The 22,486-nt window shown below is 45.8% G+C and overlaps 1 pseudogene; it reads right to left on the bottom strand.

Annotated features, from left to right (window-relative positions):
• Window positions 1-2,916: 2,916 nt before the first annotated feature.
• LOC102374676 lies at window positions 2,917-14,369 on the bottom strand (annotated as a pseudogene).
• Window positions 14,370-22,486: the final 8,117 nt, after the last annotated feature.

The following is a 22,486-nucleotide window of genomic DNA, read 5'->3' as shown; positions in this document are numbered from 1 at the left end:
GCTTGAGGCCAGATGGCCCGGAGCCTGAGAAGATCAATGATAAAGGGCAAGATAAGGAGCTGGAGCCCAGAAGCCAGACCTGGAACAGTGGGCCTGGGCTAAGGGACCAGCTAGAGTAGAGGAGTAGAAGCCCCAACAAGGGAGCAAAAGTCTAAGGTGGTCTGGTGGCTTTGGGAGACAAGTGTCCCACCTGAGTGATGAGACGAGGCAAGGGCATGACTATGGTAGTGACTGGGGGGTCACAATTTAAGTCCTTAAGGCCAGCAAGTTTGGGAGAGTTGACCATTGAGGAAGAGGAATCTGCTGCACAGGGATCTACTGAGTTGCAGCAAGACAGGGAACAAAACAATAGTTGTACAGTGGGCATGTCTACACATGGACTTTAATGTGCATTAGCCTACTGTAATGTACATTAAAGCATCACTAAAAACATGCTATTTAGTCAATGCATATTAAAAGAGCCTAATGCACATTAAGCGTCACTTAAAAATCATGGACACTTTTACACATGCTCCAGAGGTGGGGTTGGGGGTGGGGATCCGAGAGCCACTCTAATTAAAGTGCCTCTGCATCTCGTGTATCAGCATCCCCGCACTTCAAAATGGTGGTGAGGGTGCTTGAAGTGCGAGGACACTGATACATGACACACAGGAGCCTGTTGGAGCACGGTAATTACCATTCTCCAGCAGACTCGATTAATTGAGTGTACTCCAATGTGCTGTAATTACAGCACATCAGAGCAGCCTCTGCACTCATGTAGAGGCACCCCTTGCTCTTTAGTTGCTGCACATTAAGACAGGCTAATGCACATTTTCTTAGTACCTCAGTGTAGCAGGGCACTACGGTGCCTGCTACTTGTACAGCCGGGATAACTCTCCAGGTGTTGGTTGCTGGGGCAACTAGAGGAAGCCAGTGACCCACACCTGCTAGCAGTCAGCTGACCGGAAGGGGCAGGGCCAGGCTCCCATTTAAACTCCAGAGCTAGGGCCAGTGAGGGAGTTCCCTGCTGGTAACCAAGGGGGAAAGGATCCCTGCTGGAATGAGTAATGCATAGAGACCATATTGCAGGTACAGCCCGAGGTTGGGGGCAGATGAAGCAACTCTGGTGTGGCGAGAAGAAGGTTGGAACCAGATGGCTTAGATTTATGTTATAGCCCAGGGGCTTGTGTTATGTTTGTTGTTGTGATCGGTGGTTTGGGTGAGGCTAAGAGGGGATGGAGGAGGCCTCATAGGGGACCCATAGCAGCGTGGGAATCTCAGCCCAGAGAGGGGGCAGCGAGAAGCCCCAGCGAGAGGGGGCAGAGTTTGAGAAGCCCCCAGAGAGGGGGCAGCGATTGCCGAGCGCCAGAGAGGGTGCAGTGCGAGACAGTGCCGCAGAGAGCCCGAGCACCGGAGAGGGCGCAGAGCTAGACAGAGCTGCGGAGAGCCTGAGCAACAGAGAGGGCGCAGAGACAGACAGGGCCGCTGAGAGCCCGAGCACCAGAGAGGGTACAGATCGAGACCGAACAACGTCAGTTACATCTGCGAGGCTTGGGGTGTGGTACAGGGGTGGTTGGAGCCACACATAGCCCATTAGGCTGGAGTGCACTGAAACACCCCTTACAGAACGGGGCCCATGTAAGGCAGGAAGACCATGTCCAAGAAGTTAGAAAGGCAGCCTCCCTATTACATATACTACATCAAAGTCGTGGCGGGCGAGAATTTGAGGGTGCTTGTCGGCAGCTTGGCACAGTAAAGGAGGCAGCAGGGGAGAGCACAGCGACCCTGCCCACCCTCCTGTTACACTCACAATGGATGTACTAGATTTAATGTGTATTAACTAAAGTGCATTAATGCACGTGTAGAGGCACCCAGTGAGTACCATTTGTGAAACTTTGCTCACTACAAAAAAAGCTCTATGTTTCTGAATGGCTGCCCTGAGAGACCTGATTAAAGCTTGTGCCCAGATAGGTGAAGACACGTTAGATTGAGAGGCTGTGTCAATGTCATTACACAAACAGGCACATGGGAGGCTGGATGAGGTCTTTTATCAGAATGTGAGATGTAAATTTCTTCCACCAACTCAGTACCAAAGCAATGGGCAAGATATGTCTACACATGTAGTTCTTCTGTATGAATTCCAAAGACTTCTTGGTCCACAACAAGGGTAGACCTACTTTTCTGTTGGGTATGATGAGCATTTGGAAGACTGCCTGATAATTGTTGCCTGGTTTGTTGTTCAATGGAATGTGTGTTCCTGTTCATGCCCATACTATCTATCTCCCTTTGAATCCTCCTAGGCCATGTCATTTTCTTTATGCTCTGCATGAAAGGCTGATTTTTCCCAGCAACCTTTCAGTGCTTAGCTTCCTTAGCATATCCAAGTTACAGTTGTTCCATAGATCATAAGGATATGTGGACAGATACTCATTCATTATACTACACTAGCTGGTGATCTACAAAGGCATTTTATACCAAGAGGGTGCTTCCCATTCCAGATTACAATCCACTTTGGATTTGCTTTCTTTCAGTTTTATCTTTTTTTAAAATTTCTTAATTAATATATACTAAAATAGCATATTAGCAATGACATTTTTAAGAGTAGTATAACTAGGGATGGGCTGGGGGGCACTATCCCCAGATGCCAACTTGGGAGGGTTGCTAGAATCATCCCTGGCTTCCACAGAGTCCACTCTCCGGCAAAAAGAGCAGGCCTATGGCATGGCTCTTGCAGCAACATCAGCAGGTACATGTACATTCTGCTGCTGCTATTTTAAAAGCAAGAGCAGGGGTGGGCAGAGCACCATGTGCCAGAGCATGTGGTGGTAGTCTTATCACGGCATGGGTAAGACTTCCACATGCACTCCCCTCCCCCTGCCATGCTGTCCTCTTAGATCGATGCCCCCTGACTCCCCATTCTCCTGTGTGATTTGCTAGGGCACAAACTCTGATTGTTATGCCTCTGTTTTTAATCATTTAATCTCTGTGCCCTTTCAAAGTCCATCCCCTTTCTGTTCACTGAGCCCTTCTAAATGGGGTGTCCCAGGAGTTTCTCCCCTACCCTAACTAGTTCTGCCTGACCATCCCTGCATAAGATGCCCTTCACTACCAACCCTCTTTCATTCCTGTTTGCCTTTTCTTTATTAAAATACACCAAGATACTCTTATAGAAAACAGATCAATGCACAGGTATTACAAAGCATTTCCAGTTTCATCACAATGACAATCAGCCCCCCAACCCTGCAACACTTTCCCTCAAGAGTCTATCTCCAGTGTGCTTGTACTACAGCAGCTACTTCTGCATTCTAATCAGAGAAACCATATGCAGAAAAGCTATGTTGAAGAACTGTGTGACAAGTGGGTGCTGAGAATTGCTAAACTAGGAAATGCAGGAACGAAGACTTTTTACCTCTATGTTTTCTGTTATTCCATGTATCAGTGTAGAATCCATTCAGGGGTGTAGGAAGAGGCTTGCTGAACAGCTGGAAAATTTAGAAAAGTAGAGCAAGTATCTAGTCCTTCCACTGTGCATATCTAGGTGGTGATTTTTCTGCTGCTTATAATTTGGTCAAATCTAAATAGAAATTTCTGGTACAAGCCAAAACATCTTTCTTACCATGTGAATATTGGTTTGCTGAATTTGAAGTATTTGTTTCAATCTCCAGAACATGCTAATGGCAAAATGATCCACTTTTCATTAGTCTGGAAATGGGGCCTTTACAGAAGAGTGGACATGAGTTGTCTTCAGCATGACTTCTGCTTGATCAAGGCTTGGCCTTACCATGGAACTCCCATGAGGTGTCATGGTACCTTGACAAATTCACTCCGAAACACTCCAAACTATCTATCAGTACCACAGCCTGAATCCAGAATATAACCAGCGCCCCAAAGGTGGAATCTTCCATGTCCTCCTCCCAAGCTGCTTGAGCCATCCAAGGATTATTCATTTAATTGATAGCCAAAGCTCATCACTCCCTCTGGAAAAGCAACTTCCTTCCCAGCACTCTGCTGAAGGCGTCCTTCAGCTCCTTGTTCCTCATACTATAGATCAGGGGGTTCACTAAAGGGGTGACAAAGGTGTAGACTACAGACACCACTTGCCCTTGTTTTGGGGAGTAGGTAGAGCTGGTGTGACAGTAAGTGAATATTGCACAGCCTTATTGCAGAAGAACGATGGTTAGGTGGGAGGAGCAGGTGGAAAAAGCGTGGTGACGGCCAGCTGCAGAGTGGATCCGCAAGATGTCAGCTATAATGAAGACATAGGAGATGCAGATCATGAGGAAGGGGACAGTCAGGGTTATGGAGGTGGCAGCAAAAATGATGGCCTCAAGGCTCCTTGTATTGCCACACACCAGCCGCAGCACAGGCATCACATCACAGTAGAAGTGGTTGATTTCACTGGTATCACAAAATGACTGATGGAAGAGGAGAGTGGTAAATTGCAGAGCAAATAGGGAACCCAGCCCCAGTGACCCAGCTGCAAGGCATACACAGACCTTCCAACTCATAATAAGGGTGTAGCGCAGTGGGTTGCAGATGGCCACATATTGATCCAAAGCCATCACAGCCAGGAGGACACACTCAGCACCCCCCAGGAAGATGAAGAAGAACATCTGGGTGCCACAACCAGCAAGGGAGATGGTGGCTTTCCTCCCAGACAGGAGATTGGCCAGGGTCAATGGTGCAACGGAGGAAGAATAAAAGACCTCCAGTGCTGCTAAGTTGGCCAGGAAGAAGTACATAGGGGTGTGAAGGGAATGATCAGTGTAGACAAAGAGCGTGATGGCAGAGTTCCCACAGAGACTGACCACATACATAAGTAGGAACGCCATGAAAATCAGCAGTTGCATCTCGGTGTGGTGAGAGGGGATGGAAGTAGAATTGTGTCAGTCCAGTGTGGTTTTCATTCTCCATGGATCTGATGCACTGGAGCTGCCAAGAGAAAAGTAGAGAGAAGAGCCATTAGAGTGGCAATCTATTCCCTTCCTCATCTTCTAAGTGTCCAGTTTGGGCCATCTACATGGCATTTGTGGTCCTCTAGATGGCAAAAATGCCACTTACATCCAGATAGGAATTCTTCCCTAGCACCATAGCTTGCTCATGTAAGTTATTATCTATTCAGACAGACTGGGCATCTGTACCAGCAACAAAAAATAGGAGGACCACCTTCCTATCTCTTACCACCTTTTTTCCCACTGTACAAGATAGGCAGGGAAACTAAGTCACACAACAGGGGGTGGAGCCAGATGGGTGCACTGCTGCACTTGCACCCTTCTTTGATTCCTGCTCCACCCAAAGTGTAAAGCCATCTGCCTGGAAGTGGCAGCAGCATGTCTAGTCAGGCAGTGCCTCATTATAATCTGCCTGATCCCTTCTAAACTCTATTCCACACATGTTAATGACCCTCTCTTCCTTTTAATTTTCTTGATGTTCCACTAATCAAGCTAGCCTTTGTTCTGCAGTTCAGCTGTGTTAGCTGCTCCTTGGTTGTTGGTTGTAGATGTGTTGGTCTAAGGACATAGGCAGGCAAGGTTTTGTGGATAGATGTGATACCTTTTATTAGACCAACTAAAAAGTTAGGGAAAAGTTCTTTGCAAGCTTTCGCACACAAAAACCCTTCGTCAGGCATAGGGAGACTCTGCTGATCTTATGTGTTCTCCAAGGTAGAAAAGAAGCAAATTTACAACAAGCATGTTTGTGAAAATGCAAGCAAGCGGAAGTTGGGACAACAATGGGTCGATATAGGAGGGGAGAAGGGGGAGGGAGGGAAATGTGTGAAGGAATGCAAGTGGTCAGATGGAATCTGGTTACCTGGGGTGTCTGATGTCATGCAGGTTGTAACGTGTCATAAATCCAAGGTCTATATTAAGTCTATGATTTTTTGTATCCAGTAGATTTATGAAGTGAAGTTCGTAGGCTCGTCTACAAAGGGTATTTTGTAAATTCCCCTTGAGGTTTAGAACTGAGAGATCAGAGAGGGAGTGATTTTCTTGTGAGGTGTGGGCACTCACAGTTTAATTGGATATTTTTGTCTTTGATAGATTTTCGGTGTGCATTCATTATGGTGCACAGTTGTTGTTTGGTTTCTCCTACATATTTTCCATCATGGCATCTGGTGCTCTGGATGAGATATATTACATTTCTGGAGCTGCAGGTGTAAGATCCAGGAATGGTGATGGCTCTGTTGTGGGATGTAGTTATTGTGGGACTGGTGGAGATGTGTTGGCAGGTTTTACATTTCTTGTCCTGGCATGGTTTAGATCTATTTGGTGTGTTACGGGTGATAAGAAGTTCAGTTTTGGCAATGAAGTTAGCGAGGTTCAGTGCTTGTTTAAAGGATAGGGTGGATGGTTCTGGAAAGATTTCTTTAAGAATTGGGTCTTCCTCTAGTATGGGTTGTAATTGTTTGAGGATTTTCTGTATAGGTTCCAGGGAAGGTTGTTATGTCATAACTAATGGTGTGCACTTCCTAGGGATTTTCTTTTTATACTGCAGCAACTCTTCAAGTGGTATCTAGGTGGCTCGTTCAAAAGTGTGATCTCTCTCTCTGGAGGAGTGACCTTGTTGGATGAAAGCCCTTTTAAGATTTATGGGATGATGATTGTGGGTATTCTCCTCAGTGCAAATCTGGTGGTATCAGAGAGCTTGGCTGTAAATTATAGCTTTTTGGTGTGTTTAGGGCAGTGCTCACCGACCAGTGGATCTTGATCCACCAGTAGATCTCGGAGCCTCTTGTGGTAGATCTTGAAGCCTCTTAGAGTCAATCCAAGGCTGGGGTGGGGGGCTGAGTGCACCCCAGCCCAACAGGTCAGTCTGCGGGGGAGGGAAGGGGCGGGGGCTAGATTGAGGCCCCCATGGTGAGGGACAGTGCCACAGAGTCAGGAGCAGGGGTAGGTTGAGTGGGACCCTGGCCAGGTGGGACTTACCTGCTGGAGCAGCACAGCCCCAAATCATTTTTTCTCCCTCTGCCTCTACCTGCACCCCCCACCCCTTCCCTCCCCACAGACTTACCTGCTGGATGGGGGCCAGGAAGTGGCGGCAGTGCATGGTAGATCTTGGGTTGCTTTTAAATGCCAAAGGTGATCGCCTGCTTTAAAAGGTTGGAGACCACTGGTTATGGGTGATTGCTGGTTCTATGCAGATATGTATGTTGGTCCAAGCGTTTCTTGTATGTAGTGATTTGTATTTTACTATTCTGGATATTGATCATGGTGTCTAAAAAGGAAATGTTGGTGCTGGAGTATTCAAGAGAGATTCTGATGGGGGGGTGATGATTTTCTTAATTTCTGATGGAAATCAATCAGAGACTGCAGGTTTTCAGTCCAAATTATGAAGATGTCATCTATATATCTCAGGTACGGTATGGATTTGATGGTGCAGTTCTTGAGGAATTCTTCTTCCAGGTGAGAAATAAAAAGTATGGCATATTGTGGAGCCATTTTGGTGCCCATAGCTGTGCCCATGGTCTGGAGGAAGTGTTGGTTGTTGAAACTGAAGTTGTCTAATGTATCTCCTATTTCACAGCCCTGCAGGATGTTTTTAACTCATCGCAATGAAGTTATATTTTTTTTACTTCAATTCTAAACTGAATAATACAGCCTAGGCCCCGTAGCTGCCGGGAAGTGGCAGCAGCATGTCTAGTCAGGCAGTGCCTCATTATAATCTGCCTGATCCCTTCTAAACTCTATTCCACACATGTTAATGACCCTCTCTTCCTTTTAATTTTCTTGATGTTCCACTAATCAAGCTAGCCTTTGTTCTGCAGTTCAGCTGTGTTAGCTGCTCCTTGGTTGTTGGTTGTAGATGTGTTGGTCTAAGGACATAGGCAGGCAAGGTTTTGTGGATAGATGTGATACCTTTTATTAGACCAACTAAAAAGTTAGGGAAAAGTTCTTTGCAAGCTTTCGCACACAAAAACCCTTCGTCAGGCATAGGGAGACTCTGCTGATCTTATGTGTTCTCCAAGGTAGAAAAGAAGCAAATTTACAACAAGCATGTTTGTGAAAATGCAAGCAAGCGGAAGTTGGGACAACAATGGGTCGATATAGGAGGGGAGAAGGGGGAGGGAGGGAAATGTGTGAAGGAATGCAAGTGGTCAGATGGAATCTGGTTACCTGGGGTGTCTGATGTCATGCAGGTTGTAACGTGTCATAAATCCAAGGTCTATATTAAGTCTATGATTTTTTGTATCCAGTAGATTTATGAAGTGAAGTTCGTAGGCTCGTCTACAAAGGGTATTTTGTAAATTCCCCTTGAGGTTTAGAACTGAGAGATCAGAGAGGGAGTGATTTTCTTGTGAGGTGTGGGCACTCACAGTTTAATTGGATATTTTTGTCTTTGATAGATTTTCGGTGTGCATTCATTATGGTGCACAGTTGTTGTTTGGTTTCTCCTACATATTTTCCATCATGGCATCTGGTGCTCTGGATGAGATATATTACATTTCTGGAGCTGCAGGTGTAAGATCCAGGAATGGTGATGGCTCTGTTGTGGGATGTAGTTATTGTGGGACTGGTGGAGATGTGTTGGCAGGTTTTACATTTCTTGTCCTGGCATGGTTTAGATCTATTTGGTGTGTTACGGGTGATAAGAAGTTCAGTTTTGGCAATGAAGTTAGCGAGGTTCAGTGCTTGTTTAAAGGATAGGGTGGATGGTTCTGGAAAGATTTCTTTAAGAATTGGGTCTTCCTCTAGTATGGGTTGTAATTGTTTGAGGATTTTCTGTATAGGTTCCAGGGAAGGTTGTTATGTCATAACTAATGGTGTGCACTTCCTAGGGATTTTCTTTTTATACTGCAGCAACTCTTCAAGTGGTATCTAGGTGGCTCGTTCAAAAGTGTGATCTCTCTCTCTGGAGGAGTGACCTTGTTGGATGAAAGCCCTTTTAAGATTTATGGGATGATGATTGTGGGTATTCTCCTCAGTGCAAATCTGGTGGTATCAGAGAGCTTGGCTGTAAATTATAGCTTTTTGGTGTGTTTAGGGCAGTGCTCACCGACCAGTGGATCTTGATCCACCAGTAGATCTCGGAGCCTCTTGTGGTAGATCTTGAAGCCTCTTAGAGTCAATCCAAGGCTGGGGTGGGGGGCTGAGTGCACCCCAGCCCAACAGGTCAGTCTGCGGGGGAGGGAAGGGGCGGGGGCTAGATTGAGGCCCCCATGGTGAGGGACAGTGCCACAGAGTCAGGAGCAGGGAGAGGTTGAGTGGGACCCTGGCCAGGTGGGACTTACCTGCTGGAGCAGCACAGCCCCAAATCATTTTTTCTCCCTCTGCCTCTACCTGCACCCCCCACCCCTTCCCTCCCCACAGACTTACCTGCTGGATGGGGGCCAGGAAGTGGCGGCAGTGCATGGTAGATCTTGGGTTGCTTTTAAATGCCAAAGGTGATCGCCTGCTTTAAAAGGTTGGAGACCACTGGTTATGGGTGATTGCTGGTTCTATGCAGATATGTATGTTGGTCCAAGCGTTTCTTGTATGTAGTGATTTGTATTTTACTATTCTGGATATTGATCATGGTGTCTAAAAAGGAAATGTTGGTGCTGGAGTATTCAAGAGAGATTCTGATGGGGGGGTGATGATTTTCTTAATTTCTGATGGAAATCAATCAGAGACTGCAGGTTTTCAGTCCAAATTATGAAGATGTCATCTATATATCTCAGGTACGGTATGGATTTGATGGTGCAGTTCTTGAGGAATTCTTCTTCCAGGTGAGAAATAAAAAGTATGGCATATTGTGGAGCCATTTTGGTGCCCATAGCTGTGCCCATGGTCTGGAGGAAGTGTTGGTTGTTGAAACTGAAGTTGTCTAATGTATCTCCTATTTCACAGCCCTGCAGGATGTTTTTAACTCATCGCAATGAAGTTATATTTTTTTTACTTCAATTCTAAACTGAATAATACAGCCTAGGCCCCGTAGCATATTAGTGAAGCTTGTAGTTTATTTTTAACTGGAGAAAAAAATTGTTGTTCTATATGTAATGATATACCTCACCATCTGCTCCCCTCTCTCAAAATCTCTCAAAAAGCCCATGTACATAACAGTGCTACATGAACACATTTAAAACAGAAATATTAAAATAAAACCGCTAGTCCATCACAGCGTGCTACCTTAAAGAATGCATACTCATATATAAAACGGCATAATACTTTAAGGTCATAAGCAGACAAAGGAAGACATGGGTAAGTTTAACAACAATAACATTATATAATTTGATGATTCTCTGAACTTGTTTTTTCCTATCTACCTTCACCACCTTTTTCACCCCACTCATTCTCATAGGCAAGGCAGAAGCACTGAGATTTTAGCAGGGATTCTGAGTAATGTAAGAGGGGAAATTACGAATGTAATTGGGGAGATGTTTCTGTGTGTAGGATACACACATACGCATGATGGAAGGGAGCAAAAGCAGCTTGAATAAAGTGAATGAGCTTATAACACTGAATGTTTACCATTGAAATCTGGCTCCTCTGAGGGATTCATGTGGTCTCTGTAAGACCTATAGGGGACAGAACCTTTCTCAGTGGTATCTCCTGATAGGCATCCCTGAACAGGAAAGGGATAAAGGTTCTTGTAACAATGGGAGAGCCGTGCCCTACAACCCATCAGGACTCATAGTTGTAAATTATTTAACAGGGAGGGAAAGAATGATTCAGGTAATGGCTCTAAACTTGGTCCAATAATAATCTGACTTGTAAAGCCTGTTTGCTGCCTGTATAACAACTGGTAGAACTGTCCTCTTTCTTTTCAAAGCATGGCTAAATGAATCCCAAAGACCTGGCTTCATTTCCTGCTTTTTAGGCCATTAGGTTTGAAACTAAACAAGTCTGCCGCCCTTAAATTAGAAATCCAGGCAACTCACCCTTCGGCTCAGCGGCCCAGTTTTCTTTAGCGCAAATGCTCCCAAATGCCAATAGCTAACTCATTGCTGTATCTGGCACATCACAAGCAGCTCTTAATGGAAGTCTAAAATTAGTCTAACCTACAAGAGTCCTTTCCCCTAACATGAATACCATGGAAGTTAGCATTATACACTGATATGGCTGTCAATGAATGTACCCTTCAGTATTTCTGGATTTAATTGAGTAAAACACAACAGAAAGACTAAATGGCTTCTCCTTCACTGGCCTTGAAGAGCCTGTATGCCCTCATCTAAATGAAAAGTAATGTAGAGTCTGATCTAGAGTGAAAATTAACTGACAGCATCTAAATAAATCCTAGCAGTGAGTGGAGGGCCCTAGTGCGCATATTAGGGGAGGGGGGAAAACCCAATAGCCTAATCCAGATTATTCCTGAAACATATCCAAAAGCAAAGGGTGAAGTCTAAATCCTAAACTACATGTCTGGTCATGTGGATGTAACATTTTTGGTGACACGATTGTTAAGGAGCAATACTGAGTGATTCCATGCTGCATGAGGATAACAATGTCTGGGGCATTCACAAGGAACAAACATCTTGTTATTGAATTGTGCAAAGCCAAAGCAGGCATTTTTTTAGTGGTCTGGAATGAATATACAGATATTTGAGATTTTGAAATAGTTACTGTGTAAGAGATCATTGGTCCCTGGCTGCTAAAAGAGTCAGTGCATCTTCAGCGAGTACCACTTACTCCTTTGCCCAAAGAGAGAGAGAATGGCCTGATTAACTCATAAAGGCATAATGTTCACCAGTGGATTAAGAGGTGAGGGGGAGTTGGGACAGTTCCTCCAGCTATGCATATCACTGCAACAAAAACAGCAAGGCAGCTCTTCTTCCTCAGGGACAGTCATCTCTGACAGACCCATGTATAACTCCTTCTTAGGCAAAAGAAATCTCCCACAGTGTCTGCATTAGATAACATTCTCTATGCTCATTTCTATTGTAACTTACTGTGTATCTATTTTGAATGAAAAGGAGGAAAAATACAGAAAACCCCACCCCAAAAGGTAGAGAGAGATGCAAGGCAATGACAGGAATGAGAAACTGGGAAGTGCTACCATTCTGCCATGCATTTTTTTTAACAGGATAGATACCAGTTTTAAAAGCAGACTGGAAAGGAGAACATTGATACAGAGTTTTATGGGAGACAGTGGCATAGCCATCCTCAGCAAGAGATGGCAAAAGAAAGGAGAATATTTGCTAATACTAACATGAGGGAAGAACAGCTACAAACTTAAGGGATCACTGATCCCAGAGGAAAATCTCTTGTTGACTCCTTCCCTATCACACCTATTTGAAGATAGGGAGCAGATGTCCTCCTCAAAGATACTGGCTGGTGGTATGGGTCCTGTAATTCTTGCAATGGCTTATGAGGCTAAAACTGAGTTTTGTGCTTACTAAAGACCTCTCAAAGAAGCAGTCTATTGCTAGTCTCTGAGCTGGTGTCAGCAAAATGTCTCTGAGAGGGGAAACCTTCATCCTGAAAATAAATTCTTTATCATTCTTAATCATATGTACTACGCCAACAGCTATTTTTTGTCTCTTTCTTCATCATTCTTCTAGTACCTCCCAGGCATTTTTCATCAATATCAGAGAGAGAAAAACAAATTCATTCAGCTTCTCCCAAGTTACAGCACACAAAGACCTGACCCTCTCCCTCTCCTGCTCCAACTCAGGCATGGAGCTGAGCTCCTCTGACATAGACTGTGAGATCTCCCAACTCCCATCTTCTCTGGTTCTGTGCTATAAGCACTTCTCTTTCCTTACGCAGCGAGGTATCATTTCAGGTCATAATGGAATAGCATGTGCCAATCTGACAGGCACAAAAAACTAGATGGGTAACAAGAGTCTTCAGCCACAAAAGTGAGTGAGAAGTTAAAAATCCCAGCCCTACTATTGCATGGAGAACAGGGTCATTTCTGAGCAGAGTAACCCCCTTTATCCCACGGTCATTATGTTGATGGCATCTGATCATCTCACTTTCCAAACAGACAGGTTCTGAATAACACTGAAGTGTTATTCTTTAATACATCATCCATCAGAGTAAAAATGTTGATGCTGCCCTTTAGCATGAACTAGGAGAACTATATGTTACCCAACACTACCTGTTCTCAGGTGCCTTAGAAGGTGGCATTGTGTTTGTGCTGGTGTTGTAGTTGTGATGATCCAGGAACTTCAGAGATGCAAAATTTGTGAGGTAAGGTAATAACTCTCACTCTCACGGGACCCATATATGTAGTTGGGAGACAGATGATCTAAGTTTTCAAAGGCTTGTCTTTTATCTCTCCCAACTACAAAATCTGATCCAATAAAATATTATCTCACCTCTCAGAAACACTGCTTCTCACAGGTCCCTTAAAAATATTATTTTATTATTAGAATTGGTCCCAAAGAGAAGTCACTTTGTGCTATTTCTGTACCTCTAAAGCTCCACAGAAAGAAGAGAAACAAAAGGTATCGTTACTGGTACAAAACTGTTTTCAAGTTCTACCGTATTCTTTATTGCTATTTCTTTGCAAAGAAATATAGCAGACAATTCAGGGGTCAGGCTGTGGATATCAGATATCACTAAACACTGTCAGCTGACATGGAGAGAAGTCACACATACAGTGGGAAGGACTGTATACAGAAATTTCTTGTGGTCATGTGATTCTAGAGCATAAGCTCTTCAAGTGTGAAACTTTGGATTCTGCATTTGCACAATGCCTGCCTCCCCCACTGTGACTTCAATAATAACAGCAGTTGAAGGCTCTTAAAATGAGTAGTTCTCTGTCTCCCGGAGGGGGCCAAAGGCCAGTTGCACCTTAGAAAATATAAAATCTCAGCACCTCCATTTCCACTTGATATGGTTCAGAAACAGTCTCATCCCAATGGACCACAAGGAATATCACACAATAAAAACTCCGCCCCAAAAAATTCAACGTTATTAAACATGTCCAGGTTTTGATATTTGTTTCTGTTCCATGTTAGAATGAAACCTCGACTTTATGAATTCTTTTTGGAAAAGGACAGAAACAAATGGAGAGAAAATTAAGGGAGAGAGGAAAAAGGAGAGCCTAGAAGAGCCAACAGCCTGGTGGTTAGAGTGCTGACTTGGAAGGCGGGAGGTTCCTGCTCAGAATGAGACAGCCCAGCAACTTGAACCTGGGCGACATGTTCCAAGAGGCACAAGAAGATTTTCTTCTTACATTTCTGTGGAAATTAATACATTTCCTTGTGAAACTTCAATTTTGAGGAATCAGCATTTTCTAACCAAACTCCCTCCACAAAAAACCCTGTTCATTTCTTAACTCACCGGAAAAGCTTTCCCAAAACTTCTGAAAAAGTCTGTGACTGAGTCAAGAGTAGAACCTAGAAGAAGTCCTAGCTGCCTACCAAAGCTTAGGAGACAAATGACCTAGAAATGGGCTCTTACCTCACATCAGATGCAGAGAGCAGCTGCTTTCCTTTTCAACATTCCAGCTCTGCTCCAGGCTCTACCCTGCAGCCTTTACCTACTTTTCAGGGACCTTGGGGAGTTGAGCTGGTGATGAAGCTTCCCAGCACTTCTTGCCATTGCCAGAGAAAAGTACTGAGTAAAATTCCTTCCTCAGCTTTTCCAGCTGCAAGTAGGCAAAACTACATCATGGATCCTTCATATGGATGCAAGATCCGAAGGAGACAGGTAGTTCAGCACAGCCCAAAGGCAAGCAACTGGCCTCTGCCATCTCTTTAGCGCTGTCCAAGAAGGAAGCTAGCTTCATACCTGTCAGATTAATTAAACACACAGGGTTGGGTTTAAGTGAACCATGCAGACTGGTCTGTGAAAAGCCTGAACACAAAACAGGCTGTTGGCCTGAGCTAAAAGACTCCCTTGGAGTTTCAAATTGTAGCAGGTCATAGGCACACTCAGTCCACAGCAGCATACCATTCAGTCATTTATCACACCCCCTGCATGGGCTGACCATCACCTCACCCCATCTACCTAATCCCCTCAGGAACTGCCTTATCCCATTACACTGTCCTCCCTCCCCCTTATAACCTGAGCCTCTCCTCTTAATCCACTTTCCTAACTCCCTCAGGGCTTCCCTTTCCTCCATAATTGTCTTCCCAACTTCCTTAAGATTGGCCATCAACCTCCCACTACCTCTTTCCATGCCCCTCACCTCTCTTCTCACCTTCTAGGGGCAGCAGGATGGCCCCCATTGTTGTTGGTCCTACATAAAAATGTCTGAAAGCTTGTTTAAGTCTACCACAAGTATGCATTCAGTCCAATAAAAAAAAAATCACCCACAAAAATCAGCAGTTATTAATCAAAAGTTATTAATATACACCCTAGAGATCATAGGTAGAGGGCCACCTGCCCACTAAAAGGGAAGGCAAAACCCCCCACAGTTCATACCTATCTCACCAAGGGGTAAAATTTCTTCCTGACACCAAAGATGGTGATTGGTCTGACCCTAAATAGAGGGTCAGACCTTCTAGCCAGGACCCTCTGGTCTTGAGTCTCAGCAGAGGCAATGGCACACTCCAGTCAAAATCCCCAGTTCTCCACCTTTTTTAGCCTCAAGGCACCCCTCCACACGTTTTCAGCAAATGAAGCAATGCAGCTTGCCCCTTCCCCCAGCCAATGTAGGTTATTTCTCTCTAAGGCACTGCCCACAGCATCATGTGATCCAGCCTGTCAAGTAGCAGGGCATGTACCATTTCCTTCAGGAGACTTTTCCCAGCCTGAGATAATGCCTGTGACAGGTCAGGGTTGAGCGACACAGTAGGGACCACTTTTGACCCCTTAACTCCTGCCGCCTCCTGTCACTTGGGCACCTACCACTTGCTTTCCTGCCATGCTTGATGTTGTTCGGGGAAAATGGTTGGGAGGCTGCCCAAGGCCCCGTGGGAATCCTTTCACTGATATGCTGTTCCCTATTGATGTCTCAGGGTATTAAGTGCCTTAAGGGCTGTATTCATGGCCTCAAACCTCCCCTACAGCTACACGCATGCCTCACAGGTGTTACCAGTCCTTATCACAATGGAGCTATTTTTGCCCACTCACTGTTTGTTCCTTCAGGCCTCAGAGCCTTTGGAGGAGCCTCAGCCTTCCTGAACTTGGCTCCTTTTATCAAGCTGGGTGCTCTTGTCTTAGACCCACTGTCTGGGGACCTCAGCTTTTGGACATTCCAGTCAGCATTCCCCTCTTTATCTATCCCCAGGGTGCCCCCTTATCTTTTTGGTGAATCACGCGCTCACACCAGTGTCTGCTGTTAAGGCTAATGAGCCACTAAATCCTTCCTGTTGCCACCTGTGCCCAGCCCTTATCTCTGCTACTGGCGTTGGTCATGAGGGAGTCTCATCAGCGGTGTTTCCCCTCTTTCTGTAACAGGAGTCTCTGGCTCCCTGTTACACACCTCCTCCTCTTCTTTGGAGGTTTTGGCTGGGGCCATGGACCTCTCTCTGTCCATTACCATCCCTTCTTTTATCTAGGCCATGAACATCCTCCACCTGAAAGGTCTTTGCTCGCCCTGTCTGCCTCCCTGTCTTCCCCTGGGATCTGGGCAAGAGTTCTCTGTTACCTGCCTTCCTGTTTCCTTCTCAGTGTAGGTGGTGCATCCTTCTCCTTGTGCTTTTCTACCTCATACCTTTGGGAAAAGAAGTCTGAATTGGTATTTTCTCTCCCAGGACAATGCTCTATACAAAAACAATATAGTTGTAGGATTCATGCATACTTCATCATACTGTCCATGTTTGATTACTGTAACCAATGTAATGGCGTGTGAGGCATCAATGAGTTTAATGGCTTCTATCAAGGTTGATGTTTCCTTGCCCAGCTCTGGGTCCCTATCTTCAAATCCCACAAGAACTGTGCTAGTATCACTTGTTCTACCAGCTCCTCCTTAAACCTCTTCTCTGGAATGAGCCACTTACTCTTAAGTCCTGAGCCAGAATACAGGACCACCATTCATCTTTGGCCCTTCTCACCCACAAACTGTTGATAGTGTTCTTCTGATATTTCATGGTAGTGGAAAATGGCTTCTTTGACCTTTTGGTAGTCCTGGGCCTCTTGTTGAGATAATGTGTGATATGCGGCTTGGGTCTCTCATGTTAACAGAGTGCCCAGTCGAATTGCCCAGGTGGATTGTTCCCACTCAGCCATCTCTGTGACCCTCTTAGAATGCCTCTGGGTCATTGTCTTCAGTAATTCTCAACAGGGAAAATTCACCACTGCTTCCCTCCACCTTTGCCTCTTGGCATGCTATCTGTTCACACAAAGTCTGTTATCTTGCTAACAGTGTGTTTTGCCGCTCCATCTGTAGCGCCTGACTTTGCAACATCTCTTCCATTTGTCACTACTGTCTCTGTAGCAGCTGGGCTATCAGGTTCTAGCACTTTTGCAGCCCTCAGAATGTAGTTAAAAGGAAATCTGTCTAAACTGTGGTTCCCTGCCAGTGCACCAGATGGGTATTGGGCTCGAGCTCCTGGTTGGGGTTGATCAGCATGGTATTGCCCTCTTTTGAATCCTCAACCCCTGCTTCCTCCTGTTGCTTGGGCCCCTAACCCTTGTTGACTGTCACATCTTGATGTTGTTTGGGGAAAATAGTTGGAAGGCTGCCCGAAGCCCAGAGGGAATCCCTTCACTGTCAGACCTTTCCCTATTGATGTCTTAAGGGATGAATTTGTTGCCTCCAACTTCCCTTACAGCCACATCCATGCTTCATAGGTGTTACTGGTCCTTATCACAATGGAGATATTTTTGCCCGCTCACTGTTTGTTCCTTCAAGCCTCAGAGTCTTTGTAGGAGCCTCAGCCTCCCTGACCTTGGCTCCTTTTATCTAGCTGGGTGCTGTCACCTTTTGGGCCCAGCCCACTTGGCCTCACTTGTGTACAGCCCTGGTGGGGCTCACACCTCCTGTATTCTTCTTGTCATGGGTGTCCCTGCCACCTTCACAAGGCTCAGAGATCAATGTGCCTCTCAAGGCACCACTCCCCTCCCCTGAAGCATCCTCTTCACCCCTTTATAGCCACACCTGGTCCTCTAGGGTTCAATTAAAACAGAAATACAAGCCCTCTTTTCTATAACAGGAAATTCTGGCTCCCTGTTACACTGCCTTATTCATGAAATTCCCCTTTTGTGGACACTTATCTTATTCTACTTATTTACATCCCCCATTCTGCCTTGGTACATACCATTCCCAGCTATGAAATACTCAAGCATGCTGCATTTCTCCTTGCAGGCTGCCTCCCAAACCAGAAGGTGCTATAACCACACTTGCATGGCACTTCCATCAGGCACTGACTAGTGCTTGGGCCACAGGGAATCTGTCATGACTAGTGACAGGACATTTTCCAAACTAATTAGTCCATCCATTAACTACACTGTTTCTGGTTCAGTAAGCAAAACAACTATGGCAGTGTAGTGTGCCTGAAGGTACCCCTGCCTCACACAGTGAGCTTACCAAGTAAACATGGCCTTGATGCTTGTGTCTTCCCAGTACATATCCATGGACATCCCTCAATGTTTATTTGGCTGAGGACAGCCTCTTTGGGCTATGGGCCAGCATCAAACCTTGGAAGGTTGCTCTGCAGCCACTCTCCTGCCAATACAACTGAAATATTAGCAGGTAAATGGTAAGGGAAAAGGTGGCCAGGATGTGATTCAGAGCTTGGTGTTTCATAGTATCTGTTAGGTTTCCAATATCTTAGGCAGCATCTTCATGTGCTTCTGCTACATCACGGAGCAGCTGTCCCTTGAAGCCCACCTGCTCTATCAAAGATCCCAGGATCTTTCCTTGAAACACACATGTTTGGCTCCTCTGAACCTTACAATTTGCTTGATAATTATGCAGGCTGAGAATTGCCTTCCCAGAGGCCTTGTTAAAATACTCAGGGGTCCTGTGGGGCATGAACATGCAGGCACACAAATTAACTCAATTTCCTGAGGGCTACAAGTTACACTGTAGGATACTACAACTCAGACAATGAAGGAATGCAGAAATTTCACATAAAAGGAAATTAAATTGATTTGAGATTAATGTCACTGAAGAGACAACTCTTCATATTTGAACGATAGAAGCTTGAAGTTAAGTTTCTATGTCCATCTTCTAGGCACTTCAGTAAACGAGATGATTTTCAAAGGTGGCATCTCCTATTCAGGTTACTAATTCACCTCCTCCACAGCCCCAGGCATTTTTCATTTAGCTGTTCTACCCATCACTAAACAAAGATGTTTTGAGTGCCAGATTGTAACTCTGTAGCTTTTCCCTAGGTCTTGTGTAAGGTCCTGTTGTCCCACCTCTTTGCTCTCATAGGGTGCCACTCCACGGTCTCTTCATCCCAGCCTGTTGAGCTACACTCAATTTTACCTATTTCCCAAAAATTCCCTGAGAGCTACAAGTTACACATCAAGAGTTCCCATGTGCTTGCTCAAGTTATTTGCAAGACAAAAGTTGACAAATGCACTTCTAAGTTGTGTACATAAATGGACTGTTAGGGGCTAATATATCCCCTATTTCACTTCACGTGCCTCAACTCTATGTGCACATATCACTGCAGTTTTGGGTGCTTTCTGTATTTTCTCACCTGCAGCACACACCTTTTCCCCCAAAACTGGTTGCTGGTAATTGTAGTGAACATCATAATACACAAATACGGTAAAAGTTGGTTCTGCTGATTACTTTGGTGAACCACAAGTAACATCTGCAGCAATCCACAGGTAGCAGAACAGTTAGCAAGCTCAGCTCACTAGTTGCTGCTACATAGTTACTTACCGCAAGGAAAGATCTTTTTCTTCATTCTGCCTGTCAGGAATGGAGTGACTATTCTATTCTGAGGCATGCTGTATGTGAGAAAATATGGTATGATTTGGCATTGCTGGCCCTGATAATGTCTAATAGCTGCGTGAGAAAATATAAACTCCCAAGGATATTGTAAGGCTGGGCAAGTCCCAAAAACCAAGGGGAAATACCCTTTCAAGAGTTAAGGCACTCTCCCAGGAGACAGGAAAGTCAGTTTTTAGGCTCCCTCACTCGGAAGGGGCTGGAAACTGTGCTGTTTGCCAGTAAAGTGCTGTAACTACCAGACCACAAGCCACATAATGCCAAGACTCTTCTCCAACACTCCTCTTGCAGCCAGGAGAGGGAGATATGTGGGACCACATGGAAACATACAAGCCAGAGGGTTTGTGGCTCAGTGAGATGACTGCTGCCTTAGGTTTTCACCTGGATCCCTACCCTCAGTAAGGCAAGAACTTTCCCGGTGCTGTTTATCCATTTTATTCAATGAATATTAAATGCAAGCGCAGTAGGCCTGCTGCAAAAGCATAGCATGTGGCACGTCAGAGCAGACTTGTTTAATCAAGTGTGATGGAACGTGCTGATTTGCGCCCTCCAGCCAGTCTCTACATTTCGTGTGTCAGCGTCCCCGCACTTCAAAATGGTGGCAGGGGTGCTTTAACTAAAGTCTGTTCAACAAGCTTTAATTAAAGCACCCCCATCACCATTTGAAGTGCAGGGATACTAATACACAAGACACTGTGGACATTTTAATTAGAACGACTCTTGGAGCAGCTCTTATTAAAGCAACCCCCACCCCCAACCCCAGAGCACGTGTAAAAATGCCCATCAAATCTAAAAGATTTAGCCTCAAGGGCCCAGCTCTATTCCACCTGTAGGTTGCCTAGTGGACTTAAGCACCTGAGTGTGATTCTATTCCACCCTGTTCAAGTCCTGAAAATCTATTAATGTGTCTCCATTTGTAACACCACATCATCTTACGCTTAAGACTGAGACATAAAAGAGCAGGGAGGAGGAGGAAGAGCCACACACAATTTACATTAGGTGTTTTTCAAGGAATTGAGCAGAATAGAATAACATTGTACTTAGGTGGTTAGATCCAATTATGTGCCTAACAGGTGGGGTAGAATCAGGGCCTAAATATCAGAATGGCCATTTGCATGTGCAAGTAGCCAGCTTGCCTGCACAAGAGTAATTGCACACAAAAACTGAGCCTGCAGTTTTGTTTGCAATGTTTCGTGCAGCCAGAATTATATACCCAACTGAAAATCAGGGCTTATATCCGACCTAATAAGGCAAGAGTCCTATCACACAGTAGAGGCAATATAGAATCAATATTAAATTCAAAGTTTTCTTAACAATACAATCTACACATAAACATTTATTTTCAAAAGGAGCAGAGGCCTGTGTGCACTCCTTTGTAGTGCCAGCTGCATAGAAAAAAACCCATCAGGGATGGGGAGTTTGCATGGCTTAGAGCTGTATAGATCAGGTACCCTTTAATACAGCATGAAACTATGGTATATAATGCAAAACTCACTGTTTCTTAGAGGTAAATCATTATAGCCTCTTAAGCACAGTCAGGATTTGGAAGAGTTATACCCTAGACTCTAGCATTACTTTGGGGCTGACATAGGTGAAAGAAGGGCTTGTCTGGGTGCTGTTTATGATCACCTCTGTTTGGGGACTTATGTCTCTAATGTGAGTAAAGCATGAATATACCCAGACTCCATATCATGGCTTTCTCCTCTAAAGCAAAGTCAAGCTGTGGTGTACCCTGCCCCGCAACATCTGCTCCTGCTTGGCAAAGGAGTGACAGTACTGTTTGTTCCATGGTAATCACCAGGGATAAGGGGCTTTTTGTTTCCTGTGGAAAAATGTGGATTTTCCCCTTAAAAGGAGAAAAATGCACATTTTCCCCTTTGAAGCAGGAAAACGTGGGTTCCTCCTTCTGCAAGCAGCTCTCTACAGGCTGGCAGAGATCCAGCCTGCAAGAGCTACTTGCAAAAGGGTGAGAAACCCTAAGCCCTGTCCCGAGGGGGCAGGGGCAGGGCCTGAGAATCAGTCAGCCAGGGCTGGCTCAGACTCATTTTTCCTCTTACAGCCTTTGGGGTAAGTAGGGCTTTTGGAGGCTGGGCTCTGGGCATAGGGGGCAGCTGGGGGCCCCCTCTGGAAGGGCCAGGGAAGGCCCTGTGGGCCAGGTGAGGGTCATGCTGCTAGGGGAATGGGGCATGAAGGGAGAGCTGGTAGGGTGGGTAGGAGACAGCTCAGGGATGTGTGTGGCAATCACCCTGTCCTGTGCCACAGACCGAGGCCAGGGCAGGTAGGGGTTGCCTCTTCCCCCTATGGCTCACCCCAGTTGGGCTAGGGCTGGGGGCACCGCCCAGCTGGGGCAGCAGTGGCAGCAGCTCAGTGTGAGAGGGAGGGCGAGAGCACATGCTGTGCTTCTGCCCACTAGCCCAGGCCCCTCAGGGCAGGGCTGGGGCTGCGGGTGCTGCCCAGCTGGGGTGTTACCCAGAGCCGGGGCCAGGGTGCTGGGAGTGAGCGTTGCCCATCCACTGCTCACTGCACTACCATACCCCATCCTGCCAGCCTGCAGCTATGGTGGCTACTAGCAGCTCTGCTGGGGCTAGCACTGGAGGCGGTGGTTGGGGCGTACTGCGTGGTGGGGCACGAGGAGGGGAGGGGAGGGGGGGGAGGAGTGGAAAGGCAATCCCGCATGCTGCCATGCCTAGCCTGGGGCTTTGCCAGCCTTGCCAGCCCCAGGGGGTTCTGGTTGCAGGAGCCACTCAGGGGGGTTGTGAAGGACCAGGAGAGGGAGGGGGGG

The sequence above is a fragment of the Alligator sinensis genome, unplaced genomic scaffold (assembly GCF_000455745.1).
Source record: "Alligator sinensis unplaced genomic scaffold, ASM45574v1 scaffold1002_1, whole genome shotgun sequence".
In the NCBI taxonomy this organism is placed as follows: domain Eukaryota; kingdom Metazoa; phylum Chordata; order Crocodylia; family Alligatoridae; genus Alligator; species Alligator sinensis.
This window is presented reverse-complemented; position numbering and strand designations above follow the sequence as displayed.